The 21,143-nt window shown below is 34.6% G+C and overlaps 1 protein-coding gene across 3 annotated transcripts in view; it reads right to left on the bottom strand.

Moving 5' to 3' along the window:
• HS3ST5 (heparan sulfate-glucosamine 3-sulfotransferase 5) overlaps window positions 1-21,143 on the bottom strand; it is a 228,634-nt gene that overhangs the window by 128,665 nt on the left and 78,826 nt on the right. For all 3 annotated transcript variants that reach the window (XM_037520261.1, XM_037520260.1, XM_054699117.1), the window contains exon 2: window positions 10,478-10,672. The gene's annotated coding sequence lies outside the window, so the exon portion shown is untranslated. The remainder of the gene's footprint in view (window positions 1-10,477; window positions 10,673-21,143) is intronic.

Genomic DNA, 21,143 nt, shown 5'->3' on the forward strand with positions numbered 1-21,143 from the left:
GGGCTAATATGAAAGTGTATTTTTTTGATCCCAGATCAGAAACAAGCACTTAATTTTCCTGTTCAGAGTTCAAATCATTAGGAAATATAATCTGTCAAAACATAAGTACAACTTTTTGGTGCTCTTTTGCAAGCACTAGACTTATTTGCATTAGAAATATAGAAAGGGAATTTATAATGGCCATGTCGATCCTTAAAGGAATTTCTATTGATTATTAACTTGCTTGTAATCTGATTTCTTATTCCTCTGTGCTTTATTTGCTCAAATATATTGAAAGCTCTTTGCAGGAGGAAACTGCATTTGGCATTTCTTTAGAGTGGTTAAGTAGAATGTTTTAAAAACAATTATATTTTCCACAATGAGTGATTATTATTTGCAAGTCTAGACTCCAGAGAAAATGTGTAAATGCAAAAATACTCATTTACAATAATTGTGGTGCCCCAAGGCATTATTCCTATCCTGTATTTGGATATTTCATTATATGATATTATCTATCAAACCATGCTTCCAATCACATTACTTTTATTTTTATCAACTTACATAATGCATGAAAAGGCAATGAAAGGCAAAGGTATGTTCAATTTTACTCAGCCCAGACACAAACCAAATTACTCTTGGACCATACAGGCTTACACAGAAGGAAGTCTGCTACCTCTCTAATTCCCTTGGTTATAAGGGAACAATTCATCTATTAAGTGATTAAAAATGGAAAAGAATATTCCTTTGGGAAAATAATATGTAAAAGTTGTTGCTGCCTTCTAGAACACATAAATATTCATAGCAGAGGGGAGCATGAAAAAGAAGACAGAAAATTCCAAGGACATCACAAAGGACTTCAGGCAAACTTAATCACTCAAAACTCAGTATAAATCTGTTATTTTTATAATTATTTTCCTACTGTAATCTGAAATATATTAGCCTTATATTTTCTTGAACATCTTTTTTGTTATTGTTGAAAATAATGATTAAACTAATGTCTCACCCTAGAATACTAATAATCAGCCATCACATTTAAAATAATCAAATAGTTTTAAATTACAATTTTCAATTAAATTTACTTCTTTATAGAAGACTTTAACTGAACTTTATCATAGATATTGGAGCTGATAGAAGATCTAGTTTTTAGTTTGTTAGTCTTATATGATTTATAAGTACACAATAATAGAAATTAACACTGGGTAAATTCATTTTCTGATTCATTCACTATCACACAAAGCCATCAAAACCTTGATAATTTCATGAAGTAGTAAGTCTTCTGGACCCTGTGTGTTTACAGCTGTTTTCCATAACCATCCTCATCAATCATTTAGAACCATATATCTAATATTATACATACTTTTTAATTTACTAAAAATTTCTATACATTGGTTTAAGAAATGGTATGCTGGTAATATACATGAAAAATCTACTATGAGAAACCCCAATTTTATCATTATATAAAACTATTGTTATATATGCAATTCAAGCAAATTTATAATCCATTTACAAGAACCAAAGGTATAACATTTTAAGATGTATTATAATGTTTAAACTAAAAACTGTCTTAGAAAATTAACTGATATTGCTTCAACTTTTTTGCATATGAAATTCCCTAGGCTTAGCAGGCTGAGTTTTTTTACTTTTCTTTGTGTTTCGAATATATTGCCTCTCTGCCCTATTAAATCTACAGAAATTATTTTCCAGTGAGTTTCATAATTTTCCCTTATGAGGGAAAGAGAGTTCTCATATGACTGTGTATCATTTTCTAAGGACTCTGAGGAGACCAGGGCCCAGATGTTACTTAAGCTGTTTTCTAAACTCAGCACTTTACTCTTTTAATTTTCTCCTCCCATAATTCAATGAAAAAAAAAAAGGATACAGTAGTATTTCATTTGTACTTTACAGGTTCATTAATAGGTAAGTAATTTCAAAGATTCATAAATTCAGAGGTATGGTCAACTCTTTTTTCTTTACTAAAGAGAACCTTAATAATAAACAATGAAAAATCTCAGGTAGAATTATAAACCAGGAAATGCTTGGTTTGGTGTTTTAAAGAACGGATTCACTAACTGGCTTCCTGGACCTGATCCCACCTAACCTGCACAAGTTACTTACCTTCTTAGGGGCTTAGTTTTCACAGCTGTGAAACAAAGGCTAGAATTTCTGGGAGCACTTCCAACTCAAACAGGCTTTGATTCCATAGCACTGGTAGTTAGGGATGTACATGGTTATTAACGTAAAGATAATTCTTAAAGTGGCATTACAAAATGTGCTATATTAGAAATGACTGTAGGTTCTATTTTAAAAATATGTACTTAGATTTAGAGTCCAATCCTCATTTTTCTGGGAGTCAAGTAATAATTTTATATGTAAAGGGTCCATAACTAGATGCTTTCAAAGCCTATGTTAATTCTAAAAGTTAACACAGTTTCACCTGACTTTTGGGCCTTTCTGAACTAACTTAACACTGTTTAACATTACTAACAAAGATTATGGTTATAAGTGATAGTATAATTTAAAATTACTCCATGGATTATAAACTAACTGGAAAAAAATAAATTTAAATATAATATCATTTTATATTCTTTACTATTTGACCCCTTTGGAAATTTCACAGCAATACTTGGATAACATTTGTTATTTAGACTATCCATAATTAAAAAAAAAAAACGAAACAAGCAAAGAACTCTGAAGCTAAAAGTTCATAAACACATGTAGTTGATTGCTTTAATTTGGGGAAACCCTAAGGTAAGAATCTCAAGTATGAATGCCAATGATTAAAGCTTATCATTAAAAAGAAAATTTGGACAACAGTTAATGATGACTCTACTCTCCATGTTCAATACATATATTCTTATTTTAGGAAAACCAAACTGAACACAGAAAAACAGCTACAAGAAGAACCGCTACAAATAGGACCAGCTCTGATCCTATCTCCCTGAATCCTGTCATGGCACATCATACTCTCCCTGACTTATCTTTAATCTGTTTCTTTCTTTCATTCCACACAGAGTCTATGACACTACAGAATCCACTTAATTGCTATGATAAATACATGCCCTGTTCACTGAAGCATCTTAAGTACTAGAACAACCTGACATTTTGTAGCTACTAACCAAATACTAAATGAAAAAGAAATGATGTTCTCATTAGGTCATATTAGAATATATCCAGGTATACATCTTGATTCTCAGTACAAAATGATAATGTAATTGTCATTCTAAGGTTCAAATGTACCTTGCTCATGAAAGAAGAGCAATTAATGGAAGACCAAAGTAAATTAGCTGAGCATGATCATAAAGATGTTCAGATGGAGTCATCTGTGCTTGGAAATATTGGCTCAGAGGCCCATCTCATCCATTTGATTTTAGCCAACTTGAAACTGCCATCTAGAATGTTCTTATACAAAGGATAAGCCCAATATCATAGTGACCTACATTGTAGTAATGTGTGTTTTACATAATATACAACACATATTATATTGCATATTATAAAGCATGTTTAACTTGTATTTATAGTTATTATTCTAATGTCAACAGACAAAAGATAACATTTGAGCAATCTTTATCAAACAATGTAAGGAAATTCTGACACAAATGTTTAAGGCATAGTTGAGAGAAAAAAATTTATATAAACTAGAAAACAGTGCTACCTAGGGAAAACACTATTATAAAATATAACTTCCTTCAATTTTTTATGAAATAATATGTCATTGAGGTCAATGAATTAAATTTTCACTTTTGAATATTCTTCTCCCTTTAGTTTAATAGGGGTGTCACATGTCAGCATGCATGATATTTCCTCACAAATTTATAGCAGAAAAAACAAGTTTTTTCACTCATACTTTTTCATGCTCTACAAAGTTTGCTACCATAAACCACCATGTATTTATTAGAAATAGGTTTTACATTAGAAATACAATTCAGTTGTATTCCATGTCACATTTGAGGCTAAGAGGCTTTGCATTTATAACTGTTGAGTTAGTGGGAATATGTCTGAAGGATCTGTTAACCTGGAACTGAAGTTACCTGTTGTTTCCTACTAAATTTAGGAGTTTGCAAAATGGAGGCAGGAAACCTGCTGTGAGGAGGATAGGAAAATTATTATGATTTGCATTCCTAAAGTGAACGAGAATTTTGACTCAGCAGAAACCTCTTGACTGCAAAAACTGAAATTATACCCTGCTGTTAAGAATACCTGTTGGGTTGGGGGAAACAACACACTTTCCTTCAAACCAAGTAGTTTTAATTCAAAAGTTTAATACATACCTTTACGTTTTAGTGGAAGCTTGCTTTCTTTTCAAAAGCAAAGAAACCAGCTCATAACCCCCCTTTTTACTGATAATGAAAAAATGTCATTAGTCAGTATTTAATGTCATTAATAGTTTTTATTGTCTTTGATGTAAAGAACCAAATAATTTCAATATACATGATTTGCCTCATAATAAGTGATGTCTTTTTTGATTCAGTTTAGCATCTAAAATGTGGACTACAGGTATTCCTTGGATGTTATTAGAAATTAAGTTTATATGCTAAACAAACTCTTGGCAGAAGCCATTTTTTTTATGATTAAATCTCTATTATGTATTATACCCATCAACATTCACCATAAAGTTTCTCTTCTTTCTTAGAAAAACTTTTTGGACCTATATTTCACCCTTTCTAACATTAAGATTCTAACTCTTAACTTCTTAAAATATCTAACATATTGCTATCCGGAGTAAAACACAATGATTTGATATTTATATATTATGAGATGTTTTGTTTGTATCCTTACATACAGCTTAGAATCTGATCTTCTACTTTAACTTATACTGAAAACATTTTCTCTTAAAGAAAATATGTATTTCTTTACATTTTTAATGTGAACTACATGACAGATATTTATCATAACATTTATGTTTTCTGTTAAATCATTTGAAAAGTTTTCCTTTATATGGTCTGTCTTCCTTGCTTAACACTTGTATCTAACATTTAAGGCATATTTAATAGGGCACACAGGCATATTTAATAGGGCACACAAGGCATACTTAATAGGGTACACATTTCTTCTAATTTGTAACATTGCAAGTATAAATTTTATAGTTCATCTAATAATCTATACCTGAAGTTTATAATTTCATATAATAACCCTGACCTTCTCTACTTTAAAATAATTACTACTTCCCTATTGTGTCAGAAAAAGTAAAATTATTCTCTCTTCCTATTATTTACCACCTAATTATGCAATGACACCACCTTTCCTAGTGTCTTTTCTACTCTGAAATTTGCTTATATTTCTATGACTTGACATGTAAGTCTTAAATAATAGCCACTAATTCCTAGATATTGAGAATAAAACAATTAAATTATACTCTGCACCAACATCTTTCCTTTATGTTCTCTTAACATTTGTTAATTATTCTAGTTCTACAAGATATACTTTTTATGGCCTATTTTGTAATCCTAATCTCCAAGTTAATTTTAGATGTAGTTATAGAGTTAAGTATATTTAATGTTCACAGTCAGTTCTTTAGCAGTAGTTTCTACAATCACCTCTTGCTCTTGCTTTTTTTTTTTAAAAAAGATTTATTTATTTATGCATACAAGAGCTTGGGTACAGGCCAGATATGTTGGGGGTGAGAGGATTCACCAGAGACAGGCAAACAGGGAACAGAACAGGCAGACTGACCAAGCACACTGCTGAGTGGAGCAGAGGGCGAACCAGGAGAGGTCTGCTGTACCATGTGGGTTGCTTCCTGGCCAGCCGGGGATTGAACCTGTGCTGCAGAGGCCGCGGACTGCTTCATAGTTCAGTGCTCAACCCCCTGTGCCACCAGGGAGGCCCAATCACCTCTTGCTTTGATGGAGTTTGCTCTCTAAGTGTTTCCTCAAGAAGGGCTCATGGTAATAACAATTCTGGAGTTCAATAAGTCCAGAACAAGTTCCTTCAGCTTTTACCCTTTGAAGGCCATTTTGTCTTGTCATAAAACCCATGTCCACTTTCTTTCCTATAGTGATGGTGAGTTCATTATCTCCCCGGAGATTCTGTTTCTCTGTTGGATAGCTCCATTCTCACTAGATTTTTTTTTTTATGTTTTGGCAAAAGTGGTCTCCTCAAAACCTTTTAATAGTCTATTAGCCCATAGTCTCTGGTACATAAAATTATTCAGATATTTCTCTTCTCCAGGTGAAAGTTATAAATCACTGAAGGAAAGTACTTAAGATTTAATGATTTATTTATTTAGCTCAAGTCACTGCATCTTCCTTGCCCTCCTGTGCTTTCCTCCCAGCACTCTTTTAAAGTCAGTAAGTTGTCATTTCACAGCTGGAAAGAACCACTGGGATCATCTGATATAAGCAAGAAGGATGAACAGACTGAGCCCCAAGAAGAGGCAATGAGATTTCCCCCAAATCACACCCACTACCAGGAAGCAGAGTGACCTTGAACCCCAGTGATACGCAGGCAAGAGTTCTTTGCAATTTAGTCTGTCCTCAAAAATACAATAACACTTTTTTCTGGTGGTAAACTTAAGCTATGCTCTCTTAAATATGGGAGATGATGGATGTATTCACTAATCTATTGCGGTAATCATTTGTAATATATAAGTGTATCATATATAGAGATATAATAAATATATATTAATATTTATAAACATATATGTACAAAATGATCATCATAGACTTGTACCATATTATATATCAATTATACCTCAGTAAAAGGAGGGAAAAATAATTAAAAATATTGTGTTGTACTTAAAGGACTTAAGAGGGTGTATGTGTCATACATAAGAGAATGTACCTAACGTGTGCTTGGTAATTATCATTTTATTTCCTATTCCAACTATGAAAAAATGACACAGGTAAGATAGCTGTGTCAGAGAACTTCCAGTGGGTTTGTTATTCATTTATATAAACTGTCACTTTATTTTCTATTTCTTGAAATTGAGAAACTTCAGATAAATGCAGATTTCATTTTCCTACCTCAAACTCCCTTAACCATCATTTTGAAATCAAGTTGCACAGCTTATGCTTAAAACATAAGGACCAGATTCTCTCTTCAAATACACCACCCACCCTCTAACAGCAGAATTTGGCCCTAAAAACCCATTAACAAATATTGTCATTAAACTAAAGAGCTAATTACTTTGGATTCTGACAGAATGAACAAAATCATAGGCCAATCACAGCTGGTAGTAATAATGGTGAGACTAACCGTATGTTACACTGGAGATTTAAGGAACAAAGACATATTAACACTACTGTAACCAAACATATAAAATTATCCTCCAAATAGGAAACTATTATAGTTAGAAAAGTCCTGAAATCACACTGGAATTACCTGATACAAGAAATGAAGACTATTTCTAAGGAATTAATGCTCATAATTTGAAATTATCAGAGTTTAATGAAGAGGCAAACTTGAGAATTTTATTCTACTGTGATATCTACAAATGAAGAATTGCATCCAAAAAATCATTTGGATCTAATTATCAGGATTTTCTCAGATTCAAATTAGTTTAATCTATTAGATGCAAGAGCTTCACTTTTAAGCTATTATACAACCATTCCCAGAACTACTTTCTAGTTCTAGAAAAGTGAATTTTCCAGAAAACTGAATAATTTCCCAGTACTTTAAAAATATTTTAAAATTACAATAAAATATGGTTCACCAAAAAATTACAAACCCTGAGAAGTAACAAAAAAAACCATAATTATATCAGTTGAGCATGACCCATTAATAATATTTTGATGCATCTCACTTCATTTTTCCTATGCATCTATAGCTCTTTAAATAAATATGGGACCATATCACATACGGTTTTGTAACTTGTTTTCATTTACAGTATATTATATATATTTAACCACTTCCCAACTTCTTAAATTCAGAATAATAAACCTATTTTAATCTTTTTGGATATCTCAAAAGTATTATTATTATACTATTTCTTAATAACACTAATACTCCACAGGGATTCTTACATACTTAAATCTCCTTTCTCCTGTAATGAATGGTCCCAGATGTCTCTACTGTTCTGAGGTTTTATCTCACTTTTCCTTCTTATCTCCCTCAGTATCAGCTACCCAAAGTTACTAAGTCTGAAATAAACCTAAACTTAAATTTGCTATTTTTATTTCCGGATTAATTACATGAAAGATTATTTACTGACAACTAAAATAGCTAATGCTTTTAAATTCAATTACATTTATAAGGACTCAGGTATTTTCTTCAGTTCTTCAACCTTCATCTCCAAGGAAAATTTCTCATATCTTTCTTACCCAAGAAATCTTTATTGAAAAAATATGTGCTTAGTTTCACTTTGTTAATAAGTCCTGCCTGACCATATTGGCTTTTACTGCTCTTTGTATGGAGCTTTTATACAGCAAGTTTGGAAGAGAAAAGAATGCTATTATTCATGAGGGGTTAAGACTAGAAGATCTCAATGGACCATTCTAAAACTTTATGCTTCTATGCTTTTATGATTTTATAAAGTTTCTTTAATTTATTCTTTTGTTGTATATTTTGCTTCTTGAGTGTGGAGTTTGCCTCTCTCAGGTTCCCCGAAACTACATTGTAAGTTTTCTTTAGGGAGCCACAATTTAAGATAAATACGCTGATGATAATGAACGTGACCCACTAGAGGACACAAATCCATTCTCTCTCCACCTGCTCCTCTGCTAAGAAAAAAAATGAAAGAGAGGGGCAAGTAGTTTCTAGTTTACTGAAATATTACGGAAGGTTTGCACTAAATGCTTTATTAAATCTTACTTGGGAACTTTATCTATGAACAATAAACTTGCATATTTAAGGATTTTTTTGTATTATAAAATTTTAGAATTTTAACATCAGGTATGACCATCTTACTACCAAGAACAATTCTGAAAACAAATGCATGTGAAATTTATTATTATAGTTAATCTAATTCTGTAAATTTTTAACTTCGATTACTTAAGAAAACATCTTATTTCATGTATACGACTTCATTTACTTTGGATAATACTAATAGTTAATACGTATAGTTCATTGGCACAATTGGAATATACTTCTTTATAGCTAAGAGCTTATTTTTATCTTTTGATATTTTATGGACAAGGAATTCTACACAATATGAACAAGTGCACACAAAGACTGACGTAGAGAGAAGACAACGTCCATAAATCTCAAATTTAACCAAAGGATTTTGATTAAAAGATTCACTCTGAAGTATGAAAATAAAACCATATTCAGGGCCTCCCTGGTGGTGCAGAGGTAAAAGTCTCAGTGCTACCAAGTGCTGTCAAGCTGTCGCAAGCCATTGCAGAATGAGTTTGATTGCAGGCCAGGGAGCTAACTCACATGGCACAGCAGACCACTCCTTTCTCACCTGCTGCTCCCCTCAGCAGTGTATTTCAGTACATCTGCCTGTTATGCTCTCCATTCTGTCTCTGGTAAATACTCTCACACCCTGCACCTCTGGCCTACACTCCATCTCTTGTATGCATAAATAAATAAAAATAAATCTTTATAAAAATAAATAAAACCATATTCAATCTTTAAGGAGTCATCATAATTTAAGATTGGAATATGTCCTTACTAATCACTACCTTCACTGGAATTAAAAAAGTAAAGCCTTTATACACTTAAAATTGCAAGTAATAAAGATGAAGTTACTAAATAAGATAAAGGAAACACATAAAGTGGTATTCACTAAATGTGTATGTAACTTGTCATGAGTATATCACATGATCTATGTTTTGATCTGCAAAGGAAAATAAGTAAATAAAGATGTAGTCAGCAAATCTGTTCTTTCAAAATCTAAGACTGAATTTTCAAAGAAAGAGAAAAAAAGCCCTGAAAATGGAGACATGCTAACTAACCCTGGTAAAAACTCATTATTTTCATCTCCTAGATATTAGAATTAGCTGAATAAGAATATACATCTGAATAAATTAAGGCATTACATGGAATAGAGAAACAGCAAAGACAGGTCTGTCACTCTGAAAAGAGATAGGACACCTGACAATAAGCTTATCATATCAAACTTTCTTCCTTATTCTTGTGACTAAAGGAAACAAATGAAATAAAACCCATTTAATATAAAGCTTGAAAATTCAAAGCATATTATTGTGAATGCCAATTTCAGTGTTTCTCAACGGCCCAAGACTCACCTTCATCATGATAATTTGTAGGTGGTAACGATAAATGCAGGTTGCTGGGCCACATCCCAGACTTGAATGGACATTTTAAGAATCTCCTTCTGCTTCCCCCCACCATGTATCTTAAAATTTGAGAACACATTATGCCATGCTTTTTCTATGTGAAAGTGATCATCAGATATTAAAATTATCACTGTGTCTTGCTTTTAAACTTTGTATTTTATTTATTTTTCCTTTTTTGCCATGGCACTGAGCATAAGAGGCTATTTTCCTTAATTCAACAAACCATATTCACTGTGTATTTCATTAAAATATATTCAACATTCACTTTTGATGTATTTAACCATTGGCACAAATGTTAATTATTTCCCAAATTTACTCACCTTCAAATCCTAATGTTCATTCCAAAAGTTCCAGACATATGTGAAGGAAATTTTCAAGAAGTATATAAGCAAGGGCTTCTCTTTTTAATTTCTGAGTGTTTCAAGACTGGCCAAGAAGACTCGTAAGATGGACACCAGAAATGCCATAGAGAAGTGAAGACACCAGTGCTGAAGCTTCTGGGCACCTGGTTATTTCTAAACAGAACACAAAAACATATAGTCAATCATCTGAAATTCATAGAGAATCTGCTATGGAGAAGGTTATTTTCAGTAAACTAGCAGTGTTACTAAATTTAAACTTGGCCTGGGTTTGCCGCTCCCCGATTTAGCACTGTTGTCATTTAAAATTTCGTGTCATTGTGAAGTCAGAATTGCAGGATGTTGCTGTCTGCAGAGGATTCTGGTTGAATTCATATTGCTTTAATTGACTACTTTTTTGAAACATTGCATCAAATGATATAATTACTAATTTTATTTTTGATATGCAGGTGCTGAATTTCTTTGTAATGTAAGGTTGATGAGGTTTCTTGGAAATATATCTTGATATGAGACCCTATCACACTCTATAAAAGATAAAATGTGATACTTTTAATAAGAACCCATGGAAGCATCTAGGGCTTTGATACATTTTCTTTCACATGAGTAATGCTTGCCAGTGTAATTAAACATAAATAAAAATGATATCCTTTCTAGTTGATATCTGCGGCCTACTCAGGGAAACAAAATTCTAGCCTGTTTGCTAAATGAGTTTAAGTAGATGTAGATGGTAACTAATAGAAATAGGAAAAAATCAGTTTCTAAAACTGGTAATCCATCATGCAAGTATTCTCCTAAATAATAGAGGAAGCAACATATACAGATAAATACAAAATCAAACAGAAAATGAAAAGAGTATAATGCACAGGTAAGCACAGTGTACTGTAACACAACAGGTAAAAATGAAACAATGAAATACCTTACTGTTTGATCACCCAAAAACCTTTTCCAACTTTCATCTTCCTCATTATGTATCACAAAGAGAGAACAGAAAATCCAACATTCACTTTCCCAGTCTTCCTTAATGCTCAAGAGTAGCTTTGGGACTCCATATAAACTAAAAGGAGTGTGCTGAGCAAGAAATCCAGGTACTAATTTGCATTATTGATAAATAGAAAGATTTCTGTTCCTTTTCTCCCTTCAATGTAATAGCTTGTCTTGGATAAGGATGTGAAAGTTGGAGCTAGAGCAATTTCTTGTCACCATGAGGTAAAACACAATGCAAAATCAGAGGAGCACAGATATGCAATCTGTTATTGATGAGAAGTGGAACCAAGACAACAAACTGATGCTTCTGGAATTTTACTTCTTTAAATCGTTGGATTTTCTGTTACTTACTAACAGAATCATTGCAGGTTGACAAGTGTTTACCTAAAACAAGTCCTTATTAGAGACTTGTATGAATTCATATTAAACACTGTACGACATATATAGCTCTACCCATAACTCACAGACTATTTTTGTATTTTTGAGTTTTACTTAAATGTTTATTCTTTACTCCCAACTACTTCAAACTGCATTTATTTATTTGCTTACTTTTGATAAATAATAGTTGAGGGTAGCACTATGCCTTCAATATTCTTCTGCTCACAGCAGAATGTCTGGCTCACAGAGGATGCTTAATGCATGATAATGATCACTACAAACAAAATTTTGCATAAGTGCAAAAGAGAAAAATGTTTCTAGCCTTTATCCACTACAGTTTTTATTTATTCCCAGTGCTGACAAGACTGATTTGCATTACTTCTGAGCACAGGCATGAGGCATTTAGATACACTTTTCCATCTCTCTACAAGATAAAACACATGCCATGTAACAATTGGTATTGCTATTCTATGGTGAATTGGAATATTTTAGACTTTGATGTGCTCATCAGATAGACACATACAGAAAAGACAGATGTCAAGGAACAGGAAAATGTTTAACTACCTCTATTTTCAACACTGCTAACAACAGGCCCATGTTATCAGTGCTGTTTTCTCAGAATGTATCTCCAGAAGTGAATTACACATACTTCACATGACTTTAAAAATGGGGATACTATGATAAAAATTGTAACAGATATTTTCTTGATTTATATAAAAGAAATTTATAAATGTTTTAAAAACTCTTCACAATAATCAAAGAAACTTATTTTTAGTAAAGGCAAGGAAGTCAACTATGCTGAGAAATATAGGAAGTTCAGGTGTTAATGCACACCACTGCACAGCATCATGCTATATCCTTCTCCTAATGTTATCAAGGGAATGTTCAAATGAATCAAACTATCAAAACTAATGAGTTCCAGATTGTAATGAAAATTGCTCTGAACTGGGGCTAGGAAATGTGGCTTCTAAACTCAACTCTACAATGGCCTGAGATAATTTCTCCCTGAAGGGTTTTTATTTGTCACTCTGTATCAAGACAGTTGGATTAAATTAAGGGTTTTTAAACCTTGGCTGTTTAGAATATACTCGGGCTTAAAAAAATGCCAAAGCCCTGATACTGGTTCAATTGGTCTGGGGTGAGAAAATGGAGCCTCAAGGTCCCCATTTGTAATATGCAACCTGAGCTGAAAAATCACTGGATATACATCCTCTAAGTACTGCTAGTGTGTGAGTCTATGATTCAGAATTTCTGGGAAAAGACCCTTTTACACACACATACACACACATAGCCAAGTTTATTTATTTGGACTTTCATTTCCAGTTATGGTCATTTTAATCTAGATTTTTAACAAATGAAACAGTGACACCCTGTATACAAATGGGATAAAGCATTAATTAGCAAGGAGGGTAGGTACAGGGAAAAAAGCGGAGAAACAAAATAAAAGTCCTGTCGGAATTTAAGCTTTCTAAAAGTAATACTGTATTTGCTCATGGACATTTAGTAAAAATATTACTAGGTACTTTTTATAACATTTTAGAAATCTAATTTTTTTTTTTTTACAGTTCCTCTACATTCAACATATCTTAGCAACCACAAAGAGAATTGTGATACTGCAATCCAAATTTATGGTGACAGAAATGTTGAAGGTTGGTCTAATTAAAGGGGACAAATCTATTTCCTTGAAGAAGATGATTGATGATTATTGAATGAGTTAAACTCTCCCATGTCTTAAATGTAGATCTTATGTTTTTCTGATGACTGGAAACAATCTTTCCTAGGAAATGTTAACGGCTTTCGTTTTGCTAAAGAAAATCTATAGCCTGACCCTAATCTCAAAACTGGCATGGGGTTTCCTTGGGGTGGAAGGGATGTAAATTGTAAGTAATAAGCATGGTAAGATTTTGACCTCCATTTTTTATTTTTGTACTTCTCTGTTCAGACCACAGTTAAGAGGTTATGTATGCTTCAAGACTACGAGATGAGGCTCATGGTGCTATTCTTTCAACTCCATTTAGGTCTGGCCTCTGTTTTTGAGATTGGTGAGACTTGGATTTTGAAGCATGGCAGCAGGGACAGGGTGCTAAAGGTTGTGCTGAAAGGCTGACCAATTCTTATCTCCTTTCTGTTTGAAGGAGTTTAATATGCAGAAAAGGTGAATCCATGGTTACCAAACTTTAATTAGATAACATTCTTCAGTTGTCCACCAAATAAATATTTATGTGGTACCTCCTTTGTTTTATGCCCTACGCAGGTTTCATAGATAAAATTGGAGGACTCAAATTATTCACTGACTTTATCTTAAATTATTTTTAAGTGGATTTTCCAACTTTTACACATACCACACACACACACACCCCGTCTTTTATACTCCATTTCACCAGCAACTCTATTTTTTGCTCAGTGACTCTATAAGAGCTATTTGGTGGAGCTCTTCCTTTTCTCATCTTCTGTGTTTGAGTTATTAATGATGTTTCTGATGTCAACCTTCCTATTCTATCACTTTAATCAAAGCCCCCTGCACAATTCCTGATTTGAGGAAGAGGAAACTCTTGACCTCATATTGTCCATCCTACTACTGTCATCTTTCTTTCATTCATAAAGTATCAATTCATAAAGCATTCATTTGTCATTATTTTTATGAATGCTTCACTCTTTCAATTTATTTTTAATCCCCATCTGAAAATATCTCAGTGAAATAAAGTAACCCAAAACATTTCATTGTTAAATGCAAGAATGACGGATGTGGTATGGAGAGACGGGAGAAGAGATATCTATGAAATATTAATTGGTAGTGAAAAATATTATTTAGAAAGATGTGAAATGATCCTTTGTTGCAAAACACAATGCCAATGTTGCTGTACTGATTTAAATCCTTCATAAAAACTGGAGTAGATGCACAAATATATTTTTTGTAATTTAAAGTGTAAAAAAGCCCACCATGTAATTTGCACTCTCTTCTCTGTGTAATTATAGTCATTTTGTAAAGTGTCTAGTAGGAAAACAGAACCATCCACTGTAGCTTTCAGTATTATCTTGTAAAAACAACATCTCAGAGCTTAAAATCCAGTATGTTGTTCTCTGTACTGTATCAACCCAAACTACATAAAGTGGCTTGGAGGTGAGTATTGACCTCATCAGAAATGACAGTCAAAGGTGTGCTGTGTTCCCCAAGAGTGTTAATTCAACAATGATCACTGGGACCTTCCATGTTACCAGAGGAACATGGAAACATGAGGATATTTGCCCAAAGAGGTTATGATATCAATGGGTTGCACAATCAAAGCAATGAATCATCACTGAAAAATCATGCAATAAGCAAAACAGGATTAAAAAAGAGGAGAAAAACGATAAGGTGATTCACAGCATTTAAAAGAAACCTCTTTCAGTTAATTAAGCTGTTTTACATATTTCAAGAAACCTCAGACTTTTTTAGATTCCCAAGAAAATACCTTACATTGCCAGGACATTTTATCTGCAACTTCAGTAGACAATAATTACTTGTAAAAATTACACTTTTTGCTAAACCTTGCTTGAAGAGTTTAGTGCAGAAAAATCAGAACTTTCTCTTAGGCAGTTAGTTGTAAGCTTAATCAGGTCAAGAATAGGTAAACACTGTTAATGTTTCCTTTTTTTCTCACTTTCTCCATTCTTTGCCTCTGCTATTCCTTGTACTACTGCTGAAGCAATATTTTCACCTTTTTTTTTTTTTTTTTAAAGATTTATTTATTTATTTATACAAGCACTGGGTATAGTCAGAAGCGCAGGAGGGTGAGAGAATTCACCGAGCCAGAGCAGGGCGCAGAGCGGGCAGAAGGACCGAGATACACTGCTGAGGGGAGCAGCGGGTGGCAGGAGAGGTCTGCACGCCATGTGGGACCCTCCTCCGCTGGCGGTGGAGCAGCTGGGGATCGAACTGGCGCTGCAGAGGCTGCGGGCAGCTTCGCAACCCAGCGCTCAACCGCTGCGCCACCGGGGAGGCCCTATTCTCACTTTTATCTACTTTTATTATGCATTCTCCAACCATCCACTGGCTTGTTGCTTTTTTTTTTTTTAATTTTTCAAAGCAGATAAGCACTGAGAAAGACAACTTTTCCATTCAACTTTTCTATCATGAAAGATCCTGGGCTCTTATCAGGTAAAGTCATAATGTGGAAATTTATCCACCTGGTAATAAGATCTCAGGCAATATCCCCTTACTATATTGATTTTGTAGCAAACCACATCTTTGTTGCCAGATTTTGGAGTGAAGTGATGGTCCCCCAAGAGATTTGAAAAGAGATGTTGAAATGTCTCCAACTAAACCAGGTTAGGGAGATTGAGAAATATGATGAGTTCTTTGAGAGAATTTGTAATAGAAAACTTTTAGAATAAGAAAGGGGGTTGCTGCAGAGTGGAGTGACAAAATCTGAGAGGAGTAAACAATAAACAAGATTAATCTTCCCCCCCAAAATCAGTACAAATGCAAATGCCTAAGAATGTTATAAACTGATTACACTATTAAAAATTATTCTCCTTTCACATTAGAGTGTAAGGTCTACGGGGTAGGCATCTTGCATCCCCAAAACAAATTCAATTTATTGTCTATAACTTTGCTGTCTGAAACAGTAACTACTAGAATGTGGGGTTATTTAAGCACTTGAAATGGGACTAGTGCAAACTGATTGTGCTGTAAGTGTAAAAGGCACTTTGGATTTTGAAGATTCAGTGCAAAAAATTAATGTAAAATATCTTGATAATTTTAATATTGATTACATGCCCAAATGATAACAATTTGGATATATCTGATAAAATAAAATATATTGCATTTAATTTTACTTTTTTCATGGTTACTAGAAAACTTAAAATTACATATGTGACTCAAGTTTCTATTAAACACTTGTCTAAAGAGCTCAACACTGTATTAAATGAATGATAAATGGATAGGTGAATGAAAGAAGAGTGCATCTAGAACTGACACTACTAGAATGAGCAATAACTTTTGATAGGATATTCAAAAGAACAGGTAAATAAATAACTGTAGCCAATTTTATCAATATCCCCAGCTCTTTACCTCATTCCATGTCAATGCTCATGGTTATGTGCCTTTATAGTCTGTCCTAATAAGAAGCCTTTCTCTACTCCTTTTCTTTGCATTTGGTCATGTGATAGGTTTTTGTCAATGAAACATTAGAGAGCACGATGCAACCAAGGGCTAGAATGTTTGTACTATTATGTTTGCTTTCTAGCACTTCTGCTATTGTCATAAGAACTTGCTTAAGCAGAAGTAGGATGGGAGATATGTAGAACAGAACTAAATTTCCCAGTGGAGCCCAGCTTAATCATCAACTGATGACCATCCACAGGAGCAAACCAGCTGTGATCGTCACAACTATTCGGTCCAGTGCAGGCTAGATCAGTCAACCCCAATTGACCCGCTGACCCAAGGCTACACAAATGCTTATTACTGTATACTGCTAAGACACTGTGGTTTGTAATCCAGCCTTTATTGAAATACCTAACTGATACAGAAGTGTAACCTTCAATGTTTTAATGTGATAATTTACAATGAAGAACTTACTTATGCTTAACCATCCCCATTCTGCTAACCTCCATTTGACAATGATGGTAAATATGAAGACTTGAGAACACTTTCTAGTAAAAACTGGATAAATCTATCCTAAAAGTGCAAATAATTATCATGGGGACCTTTAACATAACATTATCAAGGATGATGAAACTTAAGTGAAACTGAATAGCACAGTGTAATTCTTATTTTTCCAAGTCAATGTTAGGTTTTATAAAAAGGTCCTCCCCATCGATATTCCTACACATTTGTTTTGGGGAGAAAAGTTACTATGTGAGCATCTCCCACATGCTCTTGGAACAGTCCTCCACTGCTTGATTCTTTAAGATTTTGTGATATTATATAAGAATGGTGAGAATAAGAATGGTGAAAATAAGACAGAATTAGAATTATGGGTAGAAAAGTAGACAGGTGGGTTAGAAGACAAGAGTCCTTTTCTAGAAAACAGAAAAGCTGTAGAACAAACCAGGGATGGGGGAGGGTTTTATGAGATGGCTTTAAGTGGGAAGACTCAGAGAAAATGAGAGAGACCACAATACAAAAGGTTCCATGGGGGCAATTTGTGTTCTATGTGTCTCTTATCCCTCTCCTGCCTGGGGAAGTCTTCACAAAATAATGGGTTTTATTGTTTAAAATTCTCTTCAAATTTTTGAAAAATGTGCATGGAAAACTTGATTTAATTAATCCAGCCAATTAATTTTTTTACAATGTCATCTCCCTGAGACTGAAAGAACTTTGTGGATTACAGCTTCTGCCAGCTTAGAATGGAGTGGAGTTATAATCTGGCAGAAAGGGTGGAAACACACATAGGAACAACAGTCTCCTCCTGTATCACTTACCAACTGCATAACCATACAGTCACTAACCATTCCAATACTCATTTTCTTGATTTTTCACTATGGAGAAAATAATATATTTCATAGCTTATTTTTTAAGATTAAATAAAACAGTGAATATAAATATGTCAACCACATTGTTTAAACATAAATGTTAGTTGAAATGTCAAGCACAGTATTTTCTTAACAAGAATTTGAATTTGGCATATAGCCACTATAAAAGTTGAATGACCAGTAACCAAATTATACTCCAAAGTTGGTAGCAATAACTGACTACTTAAGCAGTTGCGTTATAACTGACTAGGAAGTTCTGCCTCTTTTACAGTTACTTTTGTAGAACACCAAAGAAACTTTGCTGCTTACCAGCTATGATTGATGGAGTTCCCCAAAGTGGACAGACTCAAATGCTGGAAAACTCCACAGATAAAGTGACCCACTTCTAGAGATTTTGTAAATTAAATCTTTGAAATATCATCTAATATACCGTTCCATTATTAACCTAAGTTACTTTGAGGGAAAGATAGCAGAGGTATACATACCCATGATCAAAATAATGTCACACAGTATTTTCTATTGAGAAATTTGAAAACATATGCTGTCACTGTATGGGGATTGGCTATATTCCGATAGACTTCTAATGTTTACCAGTAATAAAGTCAGTGAATCACAAGGTGGATGGCATCTAGGTTTTAGATACCATTCACCATAAAATACCATGCAGAGTTATATGAAAAAGACTTGGAAATCTAAGGGTTTGGAATGACATTACAAAATTAATAGCCAGGGCCTCCTTGGTGGCGCGAGGGGTTAAGCACAGCACTATGAAGCAATCCGCAGCCTCTGCAGCATGAGTTCTATCCCCGGCTGGCCAGGAAGATACCGACATGGCACAGCAGACCTCCCCTGTCTCGTCCATTGCTCACCTCAGCACTGTATTTCCCTCAGTCTGCCTGTTCTGTTCCCCACTCTGCGTCTGGTGAATCCTTTCACTCCCTGCAACTCTGGCCTGTACCCCAGTTTTTTTTAAAGATTTATTTTTTTAAAAAAAGATTTATTTATTTATACAAGCACTGGGTACTGCAGAAGCACGGGACGGTGAGAGAATACACCAGAGCGGGAACAGAACAGGCAGACAGACGAAGTACACTGCTGAGGGGAGCAGCAGGTGGCAGGAGAGGTTTGCGTGCCATTTGGGACCCTCGCCTGGCGGCTGGGGATTGAACTGGCACTGCAGAGGCTTCAGGAATCTTCGCAACTCAGCGTTCAGCCACTGCGCCATGGGGGAGGCCCAAGATTTATTTATTTATGCATATAAGAGCTGGGGTACAGGCCAGAGATGCGGGGGGTGAGAGGATACATGAGAGAGTGGGGAATAGAACAGGCAGACTGAAATACACTGCTGAGGTGAGCAGCAGGCGAGACAGGAGGGGTCTGCCTCGCCATGTGGGTTTCTCCCTGGTCAGCTGGGGATCAAACTCATGTTGCAGAGGCTGTGGATTGCTTCATAGTGCAGTACTTAACCCCTTGTGCCACCAGGGAGGCTCTGTACCCTAGTTCTTGTATGCACAAATAAATCTTTTAAAAAAATTAATAGCCAATAATATAGACAGCATCCTACCTAAGGCTGCACAGAACAAAAGCAAGAACAAAATTAGATTAAGAAAATAAATATGCTTTTCTGGAAATTGGAAAAACACTAAGACAGCAATCATGCTTCTGACATAAAATAAGGAGTCAGAGAGTTGGCCTGACAGACCACTGGCCTGACCCACTGTTCTGAGACAGAGATGGGTTAGAAAAATCCACCTGGTTCTTCCTATACTTGTGAATAATGTTTAACATTAAAAGGCAAGTCAGGATCATCATCAACAATGAGGCCTTGGTATGCAGCCAGCCTACTAGCATACATTGCCACACTGGAGCTCCACAGATGAGAATAGATGCCAACGGGAGAACTGAGCAGATGTGCCTTGTTGAACTGATGTGGGGACTGCTGCAAGCTGTGAAAACAGATACAGTCCTGCAAGGACACTGAAGCACAATTTCAAGGAACACTGTGGCAAGCCGAGTGGAGGGCTGAGAAGGAAGAATGTCTGAAAGATTGCTTTGACACATATCAATCAGGGAGAGTGGCCTTGTTTCCAAGAAAAGATATCAAGCAAATCTGTTCTGAAGAGCAGACTCTCAGAATCCCAGGGTTTCCCCAGTGTCTGCTCAAAGCAGCAGAAGCCCCAACAAGACAACATTATGGACACACAGGTGAGTTAGGAGAGCTACATCTAGGTGATTGCAAACCAGTTTCATTATGAGCCAAATCTCCTGGAAAATGTTACGTGCTTTGCACTGATATCGAGGTAGAAGTGTTGTGCAAAGGAAAAATCTTTCAGTCAAGTTTCAGGACCCCCTAGAAGCCAAGGCTGAAATGTTGGAGCAGCATACATCCCTCAGGCTTTGTACTTTGTATGCAGGCAAATGGAATAAAGATTTTCACAAACAGACCCAGCATGAAAAGTCTCAGTTTCTATATCTCATGTATAACAGAATATATACATAATTCTTGATATATGTGCTGTTATAGCCTCTGTTAAAGAGTTGTCTTAATATAACTTTGTTGGAAGGGCACTTGTCCAGCATTCAATTATTTCCATGATTTCTGGCAAGGGGAAACATGTCACATAGCAATATTCCATGAATTAAATTACTAGAAGGAATTACTCAAAACTTGCAAGTGTGGCTGAGTCACACAGTTTTGTAATTTGTCAACTATCATCTCTGCTTAGGTCATAGTATTTTTAGAAGGTTCAAAAATGAGAATAGATTTGGATGTGATTTGTAATCCATGAGCACAAACACACTACAAAGC

This window comes from Talpa occidentalis, unplaced genomic scaffold, assembly GCF_014898055.3.
Source record: "Talpa occidentalis isolate TD23 unplaced genomic scaffold, MPIMG_talOcc4v2.1 talOcc4.2, whole genome shotgun sequence".
Lineage (NCBI taxonomy): Eukaryota > Metazoa > Chordata > Mammalia > Eulipotyphla > Talpidae > Talpa > Talpa occidentalis.